The sequence below is a fragment of the Thrips palmi genome, unplaced genomic scaffold (assembly GCF_012932325.1).
Source record: "Thrips palmi isolate BJ-2018 unplaced genomic scaffold, TpBJ-2018v1 HiC_scaffold_18, whole genome shotgun sequence".
Lineage (NCBI taxonomy): Eukaryota > Metazoa > Arthropoda > Insecta > Thysanoptera > Thripidae > Thrips > Thrips palmi.
Genome location: NW_023144627.1, coordinates 11,789,597 through 11,809,434, shown reverse-complemented (window position 1 = coordinate 11,809,434; position 19,838 = coordinate 11,789,597).

Sequence of the window (19,838 nt, the reverse complement as noted above, 5' to 3'; positions counted from 1 at the left end):
GTCAACACTGTGGAAGTGAGGCCATGGCTCGGAACGCCTCCGCTACAGCGACGTCCCAAAGGGTAGAGATTGATGATTGTTTTGAAATAATTCAGATGCCTGACGACAGTCTTTCTCCCGATATCGTGCAGTAACCGCAACCTATCAAACTTGAATCGCCGCAAACACACGAGTGTGCCCTTGCTCCAAGAAGGTGGCACCCAACAGTGTGCGGCCCAAGTCGCTGTCCACGACTTGATCCAGGCCGTGATTTACTCGCGGTCGCATTTAGTGCGCAACAAACACTGTAATGAGGAGGCAGCCCAGGCCGCCAACTTACTAACTGACAAAAGGCCGTAGTTATAGTTGGGCTGCAGTTGGCTCTCCTGGCCAGAGGCAGCCAGAGGCAGCCAGGGCGGTCCGGAGGGGACTCCAAGAATGACCTCCCCAGGGCACGGCCGCGGCCAGGCAGCACGGTGGCACGGCACTGCGGGGCCCGGCGCGCCCCGGCAAGGCGAACACTGCTTGCCGAGCCCGCACCGTTCGATTCCGGGGGAAGGGACCTTGTTAACCCAGCGAGTTCCGCTACTACTTGCTATGCCGGGCTACGACAAAAAAACAAAAACGAGAAATAAAATCGTGTTGTCCAGAAAATTGTCGCCGACGGTACCACCGGTGTGTTGGCCCAGGTCAGTTTTGTTGTTGCCAAAGCAGTGCCCCCCTCCCCCTCCCCCCCGGGTGGAACATGGGGGCTGCCCGGTCGTACCGTCCACGCAAGCCTCCAAGGTCGCTCTGGAGGTGGCGTCGTCACCATCATGCCGTGTGTGTGTGTGTGTGTGTGTGTGTGTGTGTGTGTGTGTGTGTATGTGGTGCAGCACGCATTGCCATGCATTACATGCGCATTTGTCAGCGCGGCATTCAGCAAACCGTTTTGGCGCGAAAGCAGTCCGCCTGCTCCGCGCCCCGTTTCGGCGGCGGTGCGCTGCGTCCGGCGCGAGGTCGGTCCGGACAAATGCGCGCGAATTGTGGCCCGGCGGAGAGGGGCCCGCGGGGAAGGGGGGAGGGGGAAATGCAGCGGGGAAGCGTCTCGCTCCAGAGGGCCGACAACACGCATCCAGCGGCAGCCAATGCCGAATCGGGGGGAAAAGGTCCGTCCCGTCACGCCCGGAAGGAACAGCACGCCGTTGTCATCCAACCACTACAGCGCTTGCAAACCGCGTCGCCACGACAACGGCGTCGTGTTTCCGCGATCGGAGAACATTTGCCCCTCGCTGGAATAAGTCCAACGCAGGGTGCCACCTGTCCCCCGTTCTCAGAATGAACCCCAGGGAGTCCCGCGTTCACCGTCGGCACCTCGCAACCTCGTTCTGTCAGTCTAGTGTAAGACGGTCGTGTCGCCCCTTCCCCCCGGTGAAGTTCCCGTCGTCAACTGGGACAGCGTTTAAAACACTAGTTTACATAACCCTCCCTGTCAATATCGTAGCAGCACTGCAATCAGACGGGCAGCAGGGCCCCGTGGCGGGAGGGCTCTAGTTCGCAGCCCTCATCAAACGGCATTGTAACTGCGGCCGGGCCTTGTCAAATTACCATTTGAATATTCAGCCCACTTGGCGCGACAACTACTCGATGGCCCGCACTGCAAAGCGTTTCGGTTTGAGTCGTCGCTCGCTTCAAGGTGTTCATTTCTCATTGTACTCTCCCATCTGCGCCAATTCTGGTTTTACGGCCTCTTTCGCGCTCGCAGTGTGCGACGTCGCGGGCGACATGAGAGGATCCGAGTCCCCATGCAGTCTTCGCACTCAGGCCCAGCCCCCCGTCAATTTAAACCGTTAGTCAAGCCAGACTGGCACAAACGGGAGCCCTATTAGCGGGCCAAAAAGGCTTGCAATCAGGCACGGCCTGGCACGGCCGGGCACGGCCTGCCGGGGCCTCCCTTTGGAAGCGAAGTGACACGGCGTGTACCAAACACATACGGGGGGAATCGAACCCAGCGACTCTCCGATTGAATCGCACCGAGGCGAGCAGGCCGAATCCAGACGAGCCGAACCGAACCGAGTGGAGCCGGACTTTGATGTACCACACTCAGCACTGCGCGGCGGGGGGATAATTACCGAGCACGCGTGTCAGTGTGTGTGTGTGTGTGTGTGTGTGTGTGTGTGTGCGCGCGCGCGCGTGTGCGTAGGTGTGTGTGTTTGTGTCAGAGTGTGGGCGTATGTGCGCAGTCACTGAGCCTCTGCTCCGTTACGGCGTGTTTTCGTCATCACTCATCTACCCTGCTCTGGAAGCACCTCGACGTTGTCAGGGCTGCTCGAACCGCGTAGGGGTGTAATGGTCATGTGGTGGGGGTGGGAAGCAGTGTTTGTAGGGCAGGCAACCACACGATCAGGGGCACTCGTAAGTCTATTCCGTTGCTGACCACCAGACGCAGGTGAGTAGTAAGAGACCCTCCAGGTTTACCCCAGCCATCTTGTACCCCCAAGGTCATGTCAGTAGTAGAGAATGCCCCAGGTCACACCAGCCATCTTGTACACCTAGGTCTTGTCAGTAGTATACGTAGAATCTCCCAGGCCCTGTGAGTAGTAGAGAACCCCCCCAGGTTACGCCAGCCATCTTGCGTCCCCAGGTCATGTCAGTAGAAGAATCCCCCAGGTCACGTCAGTAGCCGCCCCCAGGCCACGTCAGTAGTAGAGAACAACTCAGGTCATGTCAGACCCCCCAGGTCACGCCATAGCCATCTTGCACCCCAAGGTCATGCCCATTTGCGTCTCGTCCTGCCTTCCACCGGATGCAAGTTGGCGTTGAAGACTTCCAGTTCGGCGAGCAGCGATCGGCAAGCAGCCTGCCCGGCGACCCGCTGGCGTTCTGTTGCCGGGCGAACCCTGCGCGGCGGAAAGTCTTTCTCACCACGCTGGGCGTGCTGGGCGTGCTGGGCGTGCTGCAGGGGGACAAGGAGACGGGGGGCATCTTCATCTCCCGACCTGGCTCGTCATTGTCAGGGGCCGGCCCGGTTCTTGGCGCGGGTCTGGGCGTGGCCGTGGTGTGGGCCGAGCAGTCGAGCTAGCGCACCCTGGGCAACCCTGGGCAACCCTGGGCGACGCTCCGAGTTGTCAGAAAAGCAGATGAGACTCGGAGAACTCGGCTCGGCTCGGCTCGTCTCGGCCGACGGCTGTCCCGGCTGCGCTCGGCTCGGCTCGGCTCAGCTCGTAATTACCAACTTGTTGCATTAGGATGCCGAACACGTCGACACGTCGCTCCGGGCGACGCGACTCGAGAGGAACACGTGTCCCCGGATTCATACTCTTTCGCCCTTTTCACGTGCCGCCGGTTCCGCGCTAAGCGGCGCCCGCGTTACACTGAGAGGCATGTCTCGGTGGCCGTGAGTGCAGCGGCGTCGCTCATCAATCTCAAAATCAAGGTTCGATTCCTGAAAATTTCTTGTTTTTTTTTTTAAGCAAGGCAAGAGAAGTACTCTGTCCTTTTTCCCTTCCGGAACGGAACCGACGCCGAGATGACGATTTCATGAAAGCAATGCGCCTCGAACGACAGTGCAGGTGGCGCAGGTGCGGCTGGGCTTAGAGCGCGCTGCGGCACGTCAAGAACTACGGCAAGGACGTGTGGCGGCGGCGGCCGATGACGCCGCCCGACGAGGCCCCTCGTGCAGTTTTGCTGACTTGCAGCTGCACGTCGCACCCCAACGGCATGGCGGCGCATGGCGGGCCGGCCAAGTTAGCCACGACATACTTGGCTGCCTCCCCGCCGCCCCGACGGCAGACTGCCATGTCACTTGCGCCGACAGGAAGGAAAGAACACGACAAATGAAAGAGTTGCCAAGCCGCGCGGCACGGCACGGCACGGCACGCGGTTCGTGAAATATTGGCGGAAGTCACTCGGTATTCACGAGGGGAGCGTCGCCAAACAGAGTTGTCGCCGCGAGTGCATCGGGGCAGTCGTCGGTCCGTCGGCCGCGCTTACCCCGTCTGTACCCGGACAGTCTTCTTAGAGTGCACTTTTGCCGGAGTTTACGCACGAATTCGCGGTTCATAAACAAAATCCGAATTCAATTTTCTCGCAGATATTACGAACTCTGGGTTTCATTCTGTGGATATTTCCCTTTGCCTTGGTTAAAAATCCTCCCGCTTGTTTTGGAACTTTTTCAGCTGTACCATTTAACATAAAGGCCGCCCTTGTCCAGACAGGGGAAACAATTTTGAAACCACCGTCCCCAGCAGCCCCGCATTCCTCCACGGCTCGAACTCCAGGGGGGCCGGGGGCGTTCTTTTACGTGGGAACCAAGGTGACCGCGAAGTGCGACCACACGCGACCCCTCGTCCAGACGCACCTCGCCCCGCCTCACCCCGCCTCGCCCCGCTGCAGCGCGCTGGAGGGTGTGTTCCCGAGCCATTACGGCATCCGGCCGAAGGTCCGAAGGTCCGAAGGTCCGAAGCACCTCTCTTTAGAGGCACTAGCCCCGCAGTGCGCAGCAACAGTGGGCCGTATCCCTGGGCTCTCCAATGACATCGCGAGGGTCGTTGGCGGTGGCGAGTCGTTGCCCAATTTACGGTCACTTTTTTGGGCGTTGGGCCGCGAGGCCGTCAAGCCGTCATCACGCCACGGTGACCACGGCTCACAGTGGGCCAGAAGACCGGTGGAGGTGGCCAAAACCCTAGACGCGTTTTGAGCTCCAGAGTCGCTTAAGAGGTCTCGAATCAAACGTGTGACCCCACCAACGGATTCCTCGTTCGGAGAGCAATCCATTGGTGGGGTCACACGTTCGGTTCGAGTCCCACGTAGTCACTCTGGAGCTCAAAACGCGTCGAGAATTTTGGCCGCCTCCACCGGTCTTCTGGCCCACTGTGCAGCGGCCACGGCGCGCTGCGTGCGTATTGCGGGCGTGGCCGGCCAGCCTTAATCACTGGTAAGGCCCCGCCAGGGTCTATGACTCGTCGAGGGTCAAGCAGCCCGCACCTCGGCAACCTCCGCTGCTGACAACGGCCGTCCAAAAAATGGAGACGCACAGGGCGAACAGGGGTCCAGTGTATTAATGGAGCGCCTGCACACCACGGCCGCTACATAAGTCAGCCTGCCAGGCGCTGCCAGGCGGCCGCCCGGCGCCGCGGCTGCCTCTAGGCCGCACGAACCACTCCGAGAGGCTCGCCTGCCTGCCTGCTGCCTGCCTGCTGGCTTGTGACTTGCGTTGCTTGCGTTGCGTGCGCCCGCGGTCGCTCCCCCGCTCGCTGCTTGCTGGCGCTGCTGGCGGCGGTGGCGGGGGAGGGGCCTAGGGCAATGGTTAGGCGGTGGCGTGGTTTGACGGTGTGGCGGAGAATTAATTACCTCTGTACTGCGGAAGCAATACAGCCGTATCGAACAGGCAGGCTAGCCAACACCAGTTAACGCAAAAACTTTTATTCGGTCGCCGCCCCCGGTGCCCCCCTTTACCCCTCCCCCCTTTTCCCTGCCGGAATAATTACCCCAACATGACTGATATTTTCGCGGCCGAGAAGAAAGGCGCCATGCTATCAGGGACCTCATTATTATACAAGCAGCGCCACACTTTCCGCTACACTGCGATGCGCCACCGCTTGTGGTGGCCTTTCTTGTGTTTGGAATAATTGCTGGAGCCTCGAGAACTCCAGACGCGTTTTTGAGCTCCAGGGTCGCTAAGGGGTCGTCCACATATTACGTAATCACCTAAGGGGGAGGGGGAGGTATAGCTGAGGCTTACGCTTGATTACAGAGGGGAGAGGGGGGTGACCGTTTTGATTACGTAATCATTTTTTAGTCACTTTATGCAATTTCGTTGATACGGAAATACTGCAGGACACCGACACCAATCGCACTTTCCCATCCTCCAATAGACACATTGACGATTATGCGCATTTATCATTTCGCTAAGAAGCTCTTTTGTCTTGTTTTAGGAGTTTCATAAAAAGAATGAAAATCTTCTCATTAATGTGAACAATCGTCAAAACTGTAAAAGCGAATAAAATGGAAAACCCCTGATATTCTTTTCAGTGATCGTTTGCAGACAAGATACACACAAGTTCGGGTGCCGGCAAAGAAGGTTTTACTAGGTCACCGCTCGGCAGCATCATCGATCATGGGAAATAATTTCAGGACTGGTCGTCCTCACTACTGCATGGTAAAAACGGTTTCTGGATTGCCCAGGAACTCCCTGGAAATCGATTAAGTCTCGCCCATAGGCTTAAATTATTACTTTTTTTGTCACTCGTACCGTGTTTGGGAACATATATAACCGCTAGATCTGGTCCTCTCATTTAAAAAAATACGATTTCAAGAAATCCTAGGAGTCACGAAGTCAATTTGAGTAGGAGTGTGGGGAAAGCAAAAAAGTTATGTAAAAGGTAGGGGGTTGCTCAAGGGTGGCCACGAATGGCAGTGGTCTATGTGCCACCCGTCAAAATTTAAACTTGGCAATATAGAGAAATCAAAATGCCGGGAAATTTAAGAAATTCCAATGCTAATTGTGTTCCACAGTGATCTGACAAAGGAACATCTTTGAAGTCCATCATTATGAAAATGTTGGTAGCAGAAAGAAGGCAGTAAATTAAATTTTCGCGGGTTGGCAACAATTTTGTCGGCGTCTGCGCCCTTGCGAAAATCGCGAAGCTGAAAACACGAGTATAGTCGCGCATTGAAACTGCCCCTCTATTGTTGCTGACGTTGAATTGTTTGGCTTATTTCAAAAGGCTACGGTTCTCTAGTAATGTTTTCTTCAATTCTGTGTAATAGTTGTCACTCACAACGTAGCAACACCACGACGGTTGGCTTGACAAACTTTATAAACTCGAGAGGGACGGTCTCGAAACGCGGGTGAGTCTTGTTCGAGGAACATGAGCACTGAAAGTCGCGAGGTGGAGCGAAGTGATCATGGTGCTAACTGAATCAGAAGTACCATCAAACCTCGCTAAAAGGAGCTGCTACATGACCAGCTTATTCAAAAAGAAACTAAAAGTCTTAAAGCAACTCTTAAACTACATTAAGGAAAGATAATTCACATATGCATGTGCACAGGTTCGCAGTTAAATGGCTCAATTCACTCCGATTTAAGGAGTAACAAAAATTTTCAACAAAACAACAACAAAAACACAACGCAGCGGTGCGCGATTGGTGCGGGACACTCTCATAAAAAGTCACTGGCCGGCCGGCCGATCCAAATGGCCACGTTCGAAACGACATCAATTCTATTGTTGCATCTTGTCTACCTGCAGTCAAAGAAATTTTTCATTTCGAACGTGCTATTTCAGCTTTTGGAGTAAGCTGTACAGACCCAAAAAGAAGCTCCGCTATTGGTCCGACTCGGCTCGGCTCCCCCCACTCCCTTTTTTTTCCTTTGACGAGTCGAGTTTTGCCATGGAGACGGCGATTTTGACAGCAAATTTCTCAAAATTGGCCGTTAAATTTTAACCAGATTTCAGCATCAGAATCAGCGTTCAAAGTTCTACAAGTCTGCAAAATCTCATTAAAATCGTATAGAAAATTTCCGAAATGCGTAAAGGGCCACACAAATCGAATCTCGGGCCGGCTGAATCCTGGGTATACTATAAGGCTACTTCGTGCCTAAAAAAATGTGGATTACGTAATCTTCCGTTGGGGGGGAGGGGGTCGGACCGTTGATTACGTTTGATTACAATGGGGAGGGGGAGGTCAAAAATCCAAAAATCGTGATTACGTAATATGTGGACGACCCCTCAGGACTCGAACCGAACGTGTGACCCCACCAATGGATTGCTCTCTGAACGAGGAATCCATTGGTGGGGTCACACGTTCGGTTCGAGGCCTGTTTAGCGACTCTGGAGCTCAAAACGCTTCTAGTGTTAGCCGACTCCACCGGTCGTCTAGGCCACTGGATGCTTTGGAGGCTCAGAAAACAATCCAGCCTCAAAGAAAACGATTTTTCTTGGAACGACAGCGACCACTGAGGAAGTATTCTATTCAGTACGTACCGACCAGAGGAACTAACGCCGCAAGTTTCCTCAGGATCGTCTTTTCCAGTCGTCCCCCGTTACGGTTATGACTATTGTTGTTGGCCTTTCGGCCTTGCCTGTCTTCGGAACCCTTTCGGCAATTATTGGCATAACCACGGATTGCGATTGGGAAAACCGAGCGCCGTGCGGCTGGCCTACCCGGCTGGCCTACCCGGCCGGCCCAGCCCAGCCCCAGAGGAAATATCCATCAGACACACGCTAACTTGGGGACCGACCGGCCCGGCCGGCCCGACCAGCCCTCGGTCCCTCGAGAAGCGGCCAACCCGGCAGCAGCGGGCGCGGCACATCACTTAGCTTCTTTCGAGCCTTCGGGGGTCGTCCATAGATTACGTGTGTTAACATTTTTTTTCCTGGTCTGGATACCGACCGGAAGTTGACAAACGAAGCTTAATGCGCCCGAGGACAGCAGAGTCCACGCGCAAAAAATTTTCAACAACCTTTTTTTTTTTTTTTTTTTTTTTTTCGAAACGGGTATAACTGTAGGGCGTGGTTCCTTCCTACCCACTGGAAGAGGACGCGTCGGCCCCACTCCACGATCGCGCCGTCGTCGTCCTGTACCGCGACACGCCGCCTATTCAAAAACTTTGGCCAACTTAATTTAATTATGGCGGAAAGAGAGTTAAGGCCTCTTCGGGGTCGAGACGTCGAGACGTGGAGCCGCGGAGCCCTGACCGGGACAGACCGGGACGGCGAATGCGGCTTGTGTCCCCCCCCCCTCCCCTCCGCGCGTCGTCTCCAAATGAATCGACGGCGCGTCGTTTGGCGGCAGCGCGTCGCTCTGATGGATGTCTTTCAGCATCGCGGGGGTGGAGAGCGGGGAAGGGGGGGGGGACAAAGTTGGACTGTCCATTCTCTCCCTTCATTTTCCCGGGCCTTCCTTCGTCTCGCAGTGGTGGTGGTTAGTGCCCCTTCCCCCTCCACCCCCGCCACGCGACCCACCGTCGCGAGCGCCGCTCCCTGATTCCCGCCCTTCAAGCTTCAAGCCGTGCCGTTTGCCGCAATAACTTTTAACGCGATTAAAAAATCTGGCGCGTCAAAATGGCGGCGGACGCGCAACGCCCACAACGCGCCGCGACCTCACCTCCACGGCACTGTAGGGCCTACAGTGTAGGGCCTCGGCGGCCTCCAGGGCCTTTACGGCCTTCACGGCCTCGGCCGGGACAATCAGCACGGAAATGAAGAGTGCAGGCACAACCGAAAGCTGTGCAAGTGTCTTCGCTTCGTTTTAATCTTCCAGACTGTTTTCCGTTGCTTTTTGTTTTCGTCACGTGAAACGCATTTCGGCGAATCCCGGGCAGTAAAGCCACACCGCGCCCCTTCGACGTAACCGGGAAAGATCGTTACGAGAAAAAGGGCCCAAAAAGGGGAAGAAAGGCAAAAAAAGAAGAGGAAGAAGAAGGAAAGTGGATGCCACTGACTGATTACTCCGTCCATTGGATTCGGTTTTTATCTCGATGCCTTTGGCTGTCTGTTTGACTGGACAGGATTCCCCGCGCTGACAACCGGATTGTACCCGGAGTGCCTCCAGCCCTCTCGTTCGGCCGTACGCTGTAATCAGTGAACCGTCACAGGAGTCGCATCACTCCGGACAACATGATCCCGTAATAGACACACCCCTTATTGCAGGAATTCACTCTGAGGAAAAAGAAAAAAAAAACAGCGTCTTGCAGGCATGATTTTCATTTGAAAAGTTTTCCAATGGTTGAAAAGTGCTACAAGTTTTTAAAACTTCTAAGATTTGAAATTTTTGAGAGAAAAAAAAAAAACCTTTTAAAGGTAACTTTCAGATAATTATTTTTCTACAACCATCCCCTAAAATTTGGCTTGGACACCGATTATCTATCCGCCGCTTCGGGCGGCGCGGGCCGCTCGCTCTGCTCCGTTCCGAATAACTTCGGCCGAGTCGGGCGGATTGGATTTGCCGCCTTGGCTGCGAATAAAGCTGCAGCCCACACTGTGAAGGCGTGGAGCGCGGGCGGGGCCGAGCCCAGGCCCGCCCAGGCCCGCCAACTCGAAGGCTGCCTGGAATGAATTAAGGCGCCAAGTTGGAGTCGGCCGTCCTTTGCCGCCACACGCATCCGATGCATCAAACTTGCGCATCAGTTTCAAACAATTAATTGGCAGCCGCGAGGCCGAGGCCGCCGAGACGGGTGGATCCGCGCCGCCTAGCGCCGCCTAGCGCCGCCTAGCGCCGCCTAGCGCCGCCTAGCGCCTGCGAACTGCGAGGTAGGCAGGCCCGCCACACAGACGTGCGTCGCGAGCGCAGTGTTGCCTACCCTGCCCGGCGCCTCACTGCGCCGCGTCGCCACACTCGAAGGGAAGATTTACCACGCGACGCGCTCGTGTCGAGAGGGTTGCCAACCTCAGCCTGCCAACCAGAGAAAAACTTTTCGCAAGAAAACATAACAACGTTGCTTTGTTCGTCAGGCGGAGGTTGGCGACCCTTCCAGTGCCGGCGCTTCGTCGCGTGGCGGCAGTGATGCATGTTGCCCGGCCTAGCTGCCTGCCTGCCTGGCTGCCTGCCTGGCTGCCTGGCTGCCTGGCTGCCTGGCTGCCTGCTGCCTGGCTGCCTGCCTGCTCACTTGGTCCCGGAATGCTTTATTTTATTCCGGCCGAGATGGAACGAACGGTGCCGTTCGCTCTTAGGAAACAAAAAGGGCGACTAGCGGCGGTAATACCAGAAAAGGTGCGAAGCCGAGGGAATATATTCGTCTTTGCTCCGGGCATTCGGTGCCGCTCCGCACCGCTCCGCACCGCTCCGCCCGGCCCAGCCCGGCCCAGCACACGACGGAGGCAAAAGGGAGAGCCAGCGGGGAGGGGGAGAGAGAAAAAATGGAGACGCTCGAATAAGAAGAAAAGAGGGAAGAAAATGTCGGCGCGGTTTCGGCGCGCGGCCTCGTTTAGTATTTGCAGGAAAAGATAAATAAAAAAGGGAGGACGCAGGCGGGTGGGAAAAAAGAGACGCTGCCGCCGCCGCTGCTGGTCCTGATCGCCGTGATGCAAGTAAATTATTTCCCGGTCCGAAAGGCCGACGCGCCGCCCAACATTTTTCAAACATTTTCCAGCGCAGTCGGCGGCATTTGGGAACACAACAATGACGCTGCGACACTGTCAAAGACCAGCAGTCCATCACGCCTTAAAGCCAATTTTTCAACTTGAATTTTTTTCAATGAAATCTGAAGATTTAAATCAAAATAGCGGTTACACCGTAAGTTGTGACACTGCGAAATGGTTTTCTCCGCCACAGCGTGGCGGTGTTGGGCCCGGCGGCCTGGCGCAAGGCCTGGCGGGTGCGCCGCCGCCGCCACTCAGCCGGTGCGCTGAGATAGGGTTCGCCGAGTTGTTTTATGGCGTGCGGACGCCAGCCAGGGCACGGCCTGTCGACCGACTCCGCGCAGGGCTCCGTCGCCCTGTCTCGCTCGCACCTACTCCTAACGACCCGCGAGTGCAAGAGAGAGAGAGAGAGAGAGAGAGAGGAGAGAGAGAGAGAGAGAGAGAGAGAGAGAGAGAGAGAGAGATGACCGTTCGGACGCAGCGCGCTGGCCGCGGCCTGGGCGAGGCTTGGGCTGTTGCGCTCGCACCCTCGTTCGCCGGTCCGTGTTTTGATTTAGTGGCGGTCCCCTTCCCGGTCCTCTGTCTCCCTCGCACCCACGGGGCGTGCCCTAGGGGTGCGAGGGAGACGGGGCGACGAGAAACTGTGTGGTAACGTTCTGGACAATAGACAGGTGGGTGAAAAAATTCTCTATTCCGACCACTCCGGACAGAATTCAAGATTCAAGTCCGAACGTTTTCGTTGCGCTGTCGCTGGACACTGCCGTCGCCGTGCAGTGCGTTCCGTTCGGTCCCGGCCCCGGCGTTCGTTTTTGGGCGTGGCATGTTCCCTCCACCCACGATGTCACGGCCCCTGCCCTGCGGCGGGGCGGGGCGGGTTGGGACGGCCAGTGTAAGCGCCATATTATCCACAGAGAGTCGCCTAATCAAATTTAACAAATGTTGGCTAATGTGCCCGGGGAGTTGAATCCGTAGGGGTTGCGGGGGCGTGCGTGGGGGCGCACGCAGTGGTGGGGCGGGGCGAGGCGGGCGGGGCGTTCCGGCGGTCCTCACAAGGCATGCCGTATTAGTGTTGTCACCAGTGGCCGCTGAAATACGTGCGGCCAGGGAGAGCTCCCATGAAGTATGGGTCCTCGGGGCTCCGAGCGACGCGACGCGGCGGCAGTGCGGCAGCCACGCCGGCCAAAGCCCTCACTCTCTCTCTCTCTCTCTCTCTCTCTCTCTCTCTCTCTCTCTCTCTCTCTCTCTCTCTCCCCCGGGCCGTGATCGGCGTGCATTTGGAAGAAAGGCGGGACCGGTTCGGTGGAAAGTGGAGTGGAGTACAAATCGCTCTTCCTGCACCGGATTGTGTGGTGTCGGTGCCGCCAAAGAGGCCTCGATGCACCTCGGGGCCGCCCCGCTTCGCCCCGCCCCGCCACGGTGTCTCGGGGAGTTGCCTGCACAGCAATGGGGCCAGGGATGCGTAAAGGGAAGATGATCGAATCGTCGGCACAGGCGTGGGGCGTGGGGCGTGGGGCGTGGGGCGGGGATGCGAGAGGGAGAAGGACGGACAGTGAATGTGTTCCGAGAGGCGGTGGTGGCAAAGGCGGTGGCAAGCTGCGATCAAAGCCGTGAAGCTGTGAAGCAAAGCACAGGACGATGCGGGGGCAGCTTTTAATTTCGTAAGCTTTCGCTTTGTTTTCTTTTTTCAAGTCTTTTTCAGGTTTTCGCAATTTGTTTTTCTAATTCAAAAACAAAGATATACTTCTTTGTTTCTAGATCTCTGTATTCCTTTTTACCGTGACTTTCATGTGCATTGGTTGGTCCGGTGTTTGTTTTGTTGTTATAAAGGAAGTAATTGTAGCCAGTATACAAATTCGAAATTTTTCTAAAAATTCAGCAGTTTTTGACCAAAATTCATCAAAATTCTGGTGAAATTCATTAAATTTTGTAGACCGAAATTCACAGTCATTTCCCCTTGGTTGTTATCGTGGAAATGCTGGTACGGGTCACCACTCAAGCGTCGGGTATTGAGCGTGCTTCGCCATGGCAGCACCCTTCCGCCGCGGCGAGGCAGGTACGCCACGGCTTTTGTCTTCTGCCCTCCAACATCCACCGTCCGCCGCGCCCCGCGCCCGGTATTTAATCTCCCATTATTTGTCGGGGCGAGTGCCCAGAGTGCCGCGATGTCCTGGCCGGCTGCCTTGTTCGCGGCTCGGCGGCCGCTGGCCTGGCCTGTGGCGTGCTCACCGGTCCTCAGCGCCACAATTGCTACTCCGAGTACATGAATAATTGTGTACCGGTGGAAAAACAGGCTGCCCTACTTCCCATGCACACGTCCGTACGCAAAAAAAAAGTCAAAGTTATACCTGGAGTAGACCCCAATCCCAGTATTGATGTCCTCCTGATTCTGCTTGTCAGTCCTCACAGTGTACGGCTCACGGCGCCGTTCTTGCCGAGGTAACGGGAGAGCGTGGGGTGGATTTTTGGCGGCCCTTGCTGCAGCGAGGGGCACAGCCCGGGAACAGCAAGGCTGCAGTTACACTGTGGATTTTAATGGAGTATCCATTACCAGCTCAGCCCACCTCACCTCGCCGGCCTCGCTTTCCAGACTCAGCCTTTGAGATCCAGGCCGGACCCCGGCCCGGTGGGTGGGGCGGGGCCCAGCTGAGCCATGGGAACCCTGGCAGGTATTACGAGTGTGATGGAATGCAGGGGTACCGCGAAATAAAGCAGTACAGTCTGCGTCATGAGTGGTCAAGCACGACATTGCGTCATCGGCCTTTCTAAGTGTACTAAGGCCGGATTTTGTTTTCAGTGCAGATGGGAGGAACATAAGGAGGGGGCGGCGTGTGTGTCCAATAGCGATCGGCCCAGAATGTGCAAGTCAGGATGGGGATTGCTGGAGGGCCTCGAGGAATGTAAACTGACACGCAGACACCCGCCTCCATCAGCACCGGCAGTCGAGCCGGCAGCAGTCCACCGGCCGGGACAAAGATTAACAGCGTACGTCCACAGCCCTGACCCAACCTTCGCCTAGTTTCCCCCACATGAATGTCGCGGTTCGTTTTCTCTCTCTCTCTCTCTCTCCCTCTCTCTCTCTCTCTCTCTCTCTCTCTCTCTCTCTCTCTCTCTCTCTCTCTCTGTCTGTCTCTCACGGGGGACCCCGTTTTTTAGGCCCGGTGTGAGGCTGCCCGGGTTGAGCCAACACCCCACTGTGTGTCGGACGGAGTGCTGGACGCGCGTGCCAGTGGACACACCGTGCACGTCCCACAAGCATGTCCTCCAATTAGCGCTCGCTCTGTCTCTCTCGCACCTGCGGGTGGTCACGCAAGACGTGCGAGAGAGACAGGGCGACGGCACGCTCTGCGGCTTCGGCCTACCGCACGGCCGAAGTGTCCGACACGGCTGGAAACGCTTTGCTGACACGGTGGGACACGGTTGACTCTGGACACGTTTTGAGCTCCACAATCCCGGAACAGAACCAGAATAAAGCGCAAGGAACTGTCAGGCTGCTCCTAACCAGCGTCGTCTCGAGTTGGACCCGGGCTGTTTTGCGCCATGTAGGTCAGGGTGTGCACCTGTTAGAGTCCCTTTTGAAGAATTTATCGCGCATGGAGCTTAAAACGCGCACCAAGTTGCGTCGGAGCACCGAAATCCGCTGTGCGCGGAAGCTTGTCCGAGTTGGAGCCTGGCGAGCCTGGCGCGGCTGCAGCGGCCACTGGCTCCGCATCACGGACATTCCAGCCCTCATCTCGCGTGTTTACACGGCCAGCGCCAAGCCAGCGAGAGCCGTTTTCCGCAAATGCCTCTCCGATGTGTTAACAAAGAGGCCCTCTGTGAGCGAAACATCACGCCGCACGGCGCCGCACACACAAGACATGCCCTTCAGGCAGTTCAAAGCTCGTTTTGCTTTCCGACCCGCGAGCCACTTGGTTATCACCCGCCCCGCCCCGCCCCACCCCGTCCCTCCCACCCCACCTTATCTGTGCAGCACTCCCTCGGCTGTGCCTTGCTGGGCAGTGGTCGACGATCGTATCTCAATTTTGATCAATCTCTCTTGCAGGTGGCGGTGACCGCCGTGCCGTGCGTTCCACTCCGCCCTCAGAGAGCGAGATAGAGAGATAGAGAGAGAGAGAGAGAGAGAGAGAGAGAGAGAGAGAGAGAGAGAGAGAGAGAGAGAGAGAGAGAGACGTCACAAGAATGGCGACGACCTTCGCGGCCACCCCTGCCCACTTCAGGCTTCTTTCGAAACCAGAGAATGCCGGTTACAACGGAAAGTTGGCCAATCCGGCGACGGGTTGCGTTTGTTCTGGGACACTCGTTCACACATCCTGTTTTTGCCGGCTTACTTGTGGCTGTCGGTCGGGGCACCACTGTCTCTTTCCCTCCCTCTCTCCCTCCCCGGAGAGGCAGAACCAGCTCGGGGGACCGAGGGAGTCGGGGCGAGGCGGCGGCAAGGACCGAGGCAAGGACGTGCCCGAACTGTCACGCAATGCCAAACACCACTCGGCGCCGCTCCTGTACTCGCGCATGTCAACATACTTCACGTGCAGATTGAAAGAAGGGGAAGGGAGCTAAAAAACGGAACTTCGGCGAATTTAAAGGCTGACACAAAAAGACGCTTTCTTCGTAACCGTTTCGTGTTTCTTTTGAATTGTGTAAAACCTGAAAAAATCCTGTTCCCCGCCACGCGACTGGCAACTGTCATCACCGTTTCACAACTGCCGATGGTCTGGGATGGAGCTGCACGCACTCCTTCTGCTGCCTCCGGCCTCCTCAACCAGTGCTGCGGGGCACGCCACCTCTCCCCCCCCCCTCTCCTCCGGTTAACGATTTCCGATCCAAAACAATCCGAAACAATAGAGCGAATGAAATGAGGGGGACATGCCGTCATGGCACCAGCCGCCGAAACAGTGCGCCTGCGAATAACTACTGCTGCACTCGGCGGCCCGCCCCCCGGGAAGTTATCGGCAGCACAACAACAACAACAACTACAACAACAACAGCGAGGCACCGAAGACGACAGCAACAACATCGCCAGCACAGGGAAATGCAGGGGCTGTCTTGTTATGTCACAGTTAATTGGTCCCGCTCCACGTGTCCCGGATCAAACTGCCGCCTGCACCGTAAAAAGAGCACCAAACAATTAGGGGTGAAAAACCGTGGCGTGCTCGCGACCGTGGAAAAAAGAAAAAGAGTAACGAAAGAATAGTAGAGAGGGTGTGTGGGAGGGACGCGTCAAAGTGGCGCGGCCGTTCGGCTGCGCTCGAACCGCGTCGCTCTGTCTCTGTCGCACTCGCGGGGCTTGCCCGGCCGTGCCGCAGCGGTGCGAGAGAGACAGCGCGCTGTTCGGAGGCGGGCCCAAGGCGGGCCGCGGCGGGCCGGCCCCGATGCATTAGGGCCACTTCCTCATCGGCCAGCGGCCGAAACAAGCAGGCCAATATGGAAAGCCGTGACAAATCCTGGGCAGCCACGAAGGGGCTGGCCGTGTGAGGAGGAGGGGAGAGAGAGAGAGAGAGAAATTGAAATTGAAATTGTTTTTATTGAGGGTTCATGTAAAAGGACTAAATAGTCCCACTGTAACATAAACCCGCTCTCATTACAGTAGTTTTAATTTTGAGCAGCAGGTGACTAGAAAAATAATAATAATAATAATAATAATAATAATAATAATACTTATAATAATACTTATAATCACAAAAGAATGTATTGTAGTACAATCACGACATTAGGATGTTAAAAACTGTATTCTTTACAGTCTTGTATGTTCGATGTAACAAGTTATAGAGTTTGAATTGATTCCACAGCATTATTGATTGAATGTGAAAAGAGTTGTTGTACTTAGTTAATCTATGGTTGGGAACAAGGAACATTTGCTTACTTGATCTGGTAGATCTATGGTTTGAGATGGATGTAGAAATATAATTCTCATCTAAGTATGATGGTTGATGAGTTTTAACAATTTTCCACACTAATGTTGAGACAGCTAATTTACGCCTTTCCACAATTTTGAGAATTTTTAGATCCTTATAATCTTGTGAAATATGCTCATACTTTTTAGTTCCAGTTATAAATCGAATACAAGCATTCTGGAGCCTCTGTAATTTAATATTATTTATAACAGTCATATCAGTAAATACTACTGATGCATAGTCTAAATGAGGAAAAGCTAGTGAGGTGATAAGCATTTTTCTCACTCTTTGTGGAATGAACGTAGAGAGAGAGAGAGAGAGAGAGAGAGAGAGAGAGAGAGAGAGAGAGAGAGAGAGAGAGAGAGAGTGGTAGGAACAAGGGGAAGAAGGTTGAAGAGGGCAGGAGAAGTTGAGAAGAAAGAACCATAGAGAACGAAGAAGACTGCAGGGAAAGGCGCGGGAACACGAAAGATGAGGTGAAGGCAGAAACAAACAGAGAAGCCAAGGTGGAAAGAAAGAGAGGGGCAGGAGAAGCAGGCACGGCCGGCACCGAGGCCGGCACGGCGCTGCTGCCTGGAGAAGGGGCCTAATCGTTCAATCAACGTCAGGCGGTCAAGCGCTCGCACCTTTGTCGCAAACAGCCCATTTGTCATCTCCCATGTCCCGCACTGCCGCCAGCCTGGGCTAGAGAGAGAGGGAGAGAGGGAGAGGGTGGGGGGGGGCATGTTTGCTGCGTCTCCTTGACGTCAACCGGACTCAAGTAGTGGAGCACGAATAAGTCCCCAACCGCCGCCAACTCTCCCTCATCTCTTTCACCGCGTGCGACATTCTGGGTGTCTTTCGAGCCACGCAAGAACTTTCCACGACAGTTTTCACCGGTTTAAAAAAAAAAGACCTTTTTTCCGTGTATTCTTTGTTGCCTTTTTTTATGGGCACGCGTCGTTAATACTTTTGGCGACGCTGGGCGTTTTCGTGGCGCGCGCTGGGGCGCGCTGGGGCGCGCTGGGGCCGGCCCGGTGGCGCTGCGGGCCACTTGGGTCATAAGCGGGCCGCCGGACAGCCAGCCGATTAGGTAGGCCAGAGGCTCTGGAAGGGGGGGGGGGGGAAGGGGCGTTGGGGGTTAGCAGGTGGTGGAGATTGCCAGGATTGGGTAAGGGCAGGAGGGGAAGAGGGGAGGCGGTCTGAGGAACGGCTTGGCTACTCCATTGTTTGTGGCGTGTTTATTAGGAAGTGCCCCGCCGTAGTTGCAACTCGCGTTATCTCTGAGGCTCTCTGTAGCGACTATGACTACGGCCAGGTCGCGCGCTTTGGCCGGGCCTGGGGCCCAGGCGGGGCTGCGTCCGACTCAAACATTTCGGGGGCCTAAGCACCTCGGACTCGTAGCCCCGGGCAGCAACGAGCAGGTGGCAGGCACACCAAGAAGCCCGGCGAGCCCCAGCACCACTGCGAAAATTAATCGGAAAATCCCGGAAAGTGCGTTCCGTTCCGAAGCTCCATTTGGGGATGCTCGGCAGCTTCATTTGTCAAAAAGACTTTTTCTGTTGTAAGTCCACTGGAACCTCACATTGAAGATTTAGGCATTATCGAAAATCGGAGCGGAGGTAATTTCTTCCCAGGGATAATTTTTGACCATTTTTCACAGTGTACCGGTACCTTGTCCGGGGCGGCGGGATCGGATCTGCCTCTACTCGTCCCAACTTCTGCACCGATAGCGTCACACAGCCAATCGGCATGATGAACGACCCGCCTGATTAAAACAAAGTCGGCCGCCCGGGACGCCGAGGACGCCGAGGACGCCGACGAGGACGTCGCGGGCCTCCGAGGTGGATGTCGCCTCACCTCAGCTGCTCCCTGATTTGTGGCCCCGCGGCCCGGACCGCCACTGCAAAAGGGGCCCAACTGCGCGGCCCGGCCGTGGAAGCTGCGCCCTTTGGGGCCTCTCGGGCGGCGCGTCGCTCGGAGACGCGGCCGGATAATGGGGTCGGGATAGCCTTCAGCTCATCGGCCAGCGAGGCTATTTGCTTTCGATTTACTGCCCCGGCAGAACAAAAACCTAATTATTCCCAAAAAATGCAGGGTGGGTGGCGAGGAGGCCGCTCAAAAGAGCCCAAAGGGCGAGGGTGATTTTCGGAGCCACGTTTTCAAAGCCCAGATTTCTGAAAAATGCTCGTGTTAGTCGCGTGGGGGTATCAATGAGGAATGAGGAATCCATTGGTGTGTTTGCGATTCGAGACGGATAGTGCTGCACGAATTATTTTAGGTTAGGTTAGAAGGTTGGGCTAGCTGAGTTCCCTTGCGGAGCCTAGTCATGCCGCCGCCACTCTCGGAAACACTCCTCCTTATTTATGGCGTTTTTTCCCGCAACGGTGGCGCCGCCGCCCGAAAACAACCTTGTTAAGTGAATATGTATAATTCAGATGCTCATTAAAAAGGGCGCCAAGATGATAACTCCATCTTTTGTCGCGCGAGCGAGGCCGACGCGTTCCAGAGCCACAACAATCCCTTCGGAGCAGCTGTGCCGCTGCAGCCAATGAGATTACGGAGATGGACCCAGCGGCCTGAGATCGGCCCTGCTGCAGCAATTCTGTTTACAAGTCTCGGTTTTTCTGGGGAAAATGAAGAAACATGGCCACTCTGGCGGCGGCCGACGCGCCGAGGGGAGACGCCCCGCCCCGCCCCGCCCCGCCCCGCCCCGCCCGCCCCGCCCCGCCCGCCCCGCCCCGCCCCGCCCCGCCCCGCATGCTCAGCTGTATTTGCTTCACACCGCGCTGCTGCCGCGCTGCTGCGGGACCAACGTCTCCATTCATCTTACACCCCTTTTCCTTTGCATCTTAATGCCTTTTGACTTGGCGCGAAGCAGACGAGCCTGGGGAGCCGTGGGGCGTGGCGGGGCGAGGCGGGGCGAGGC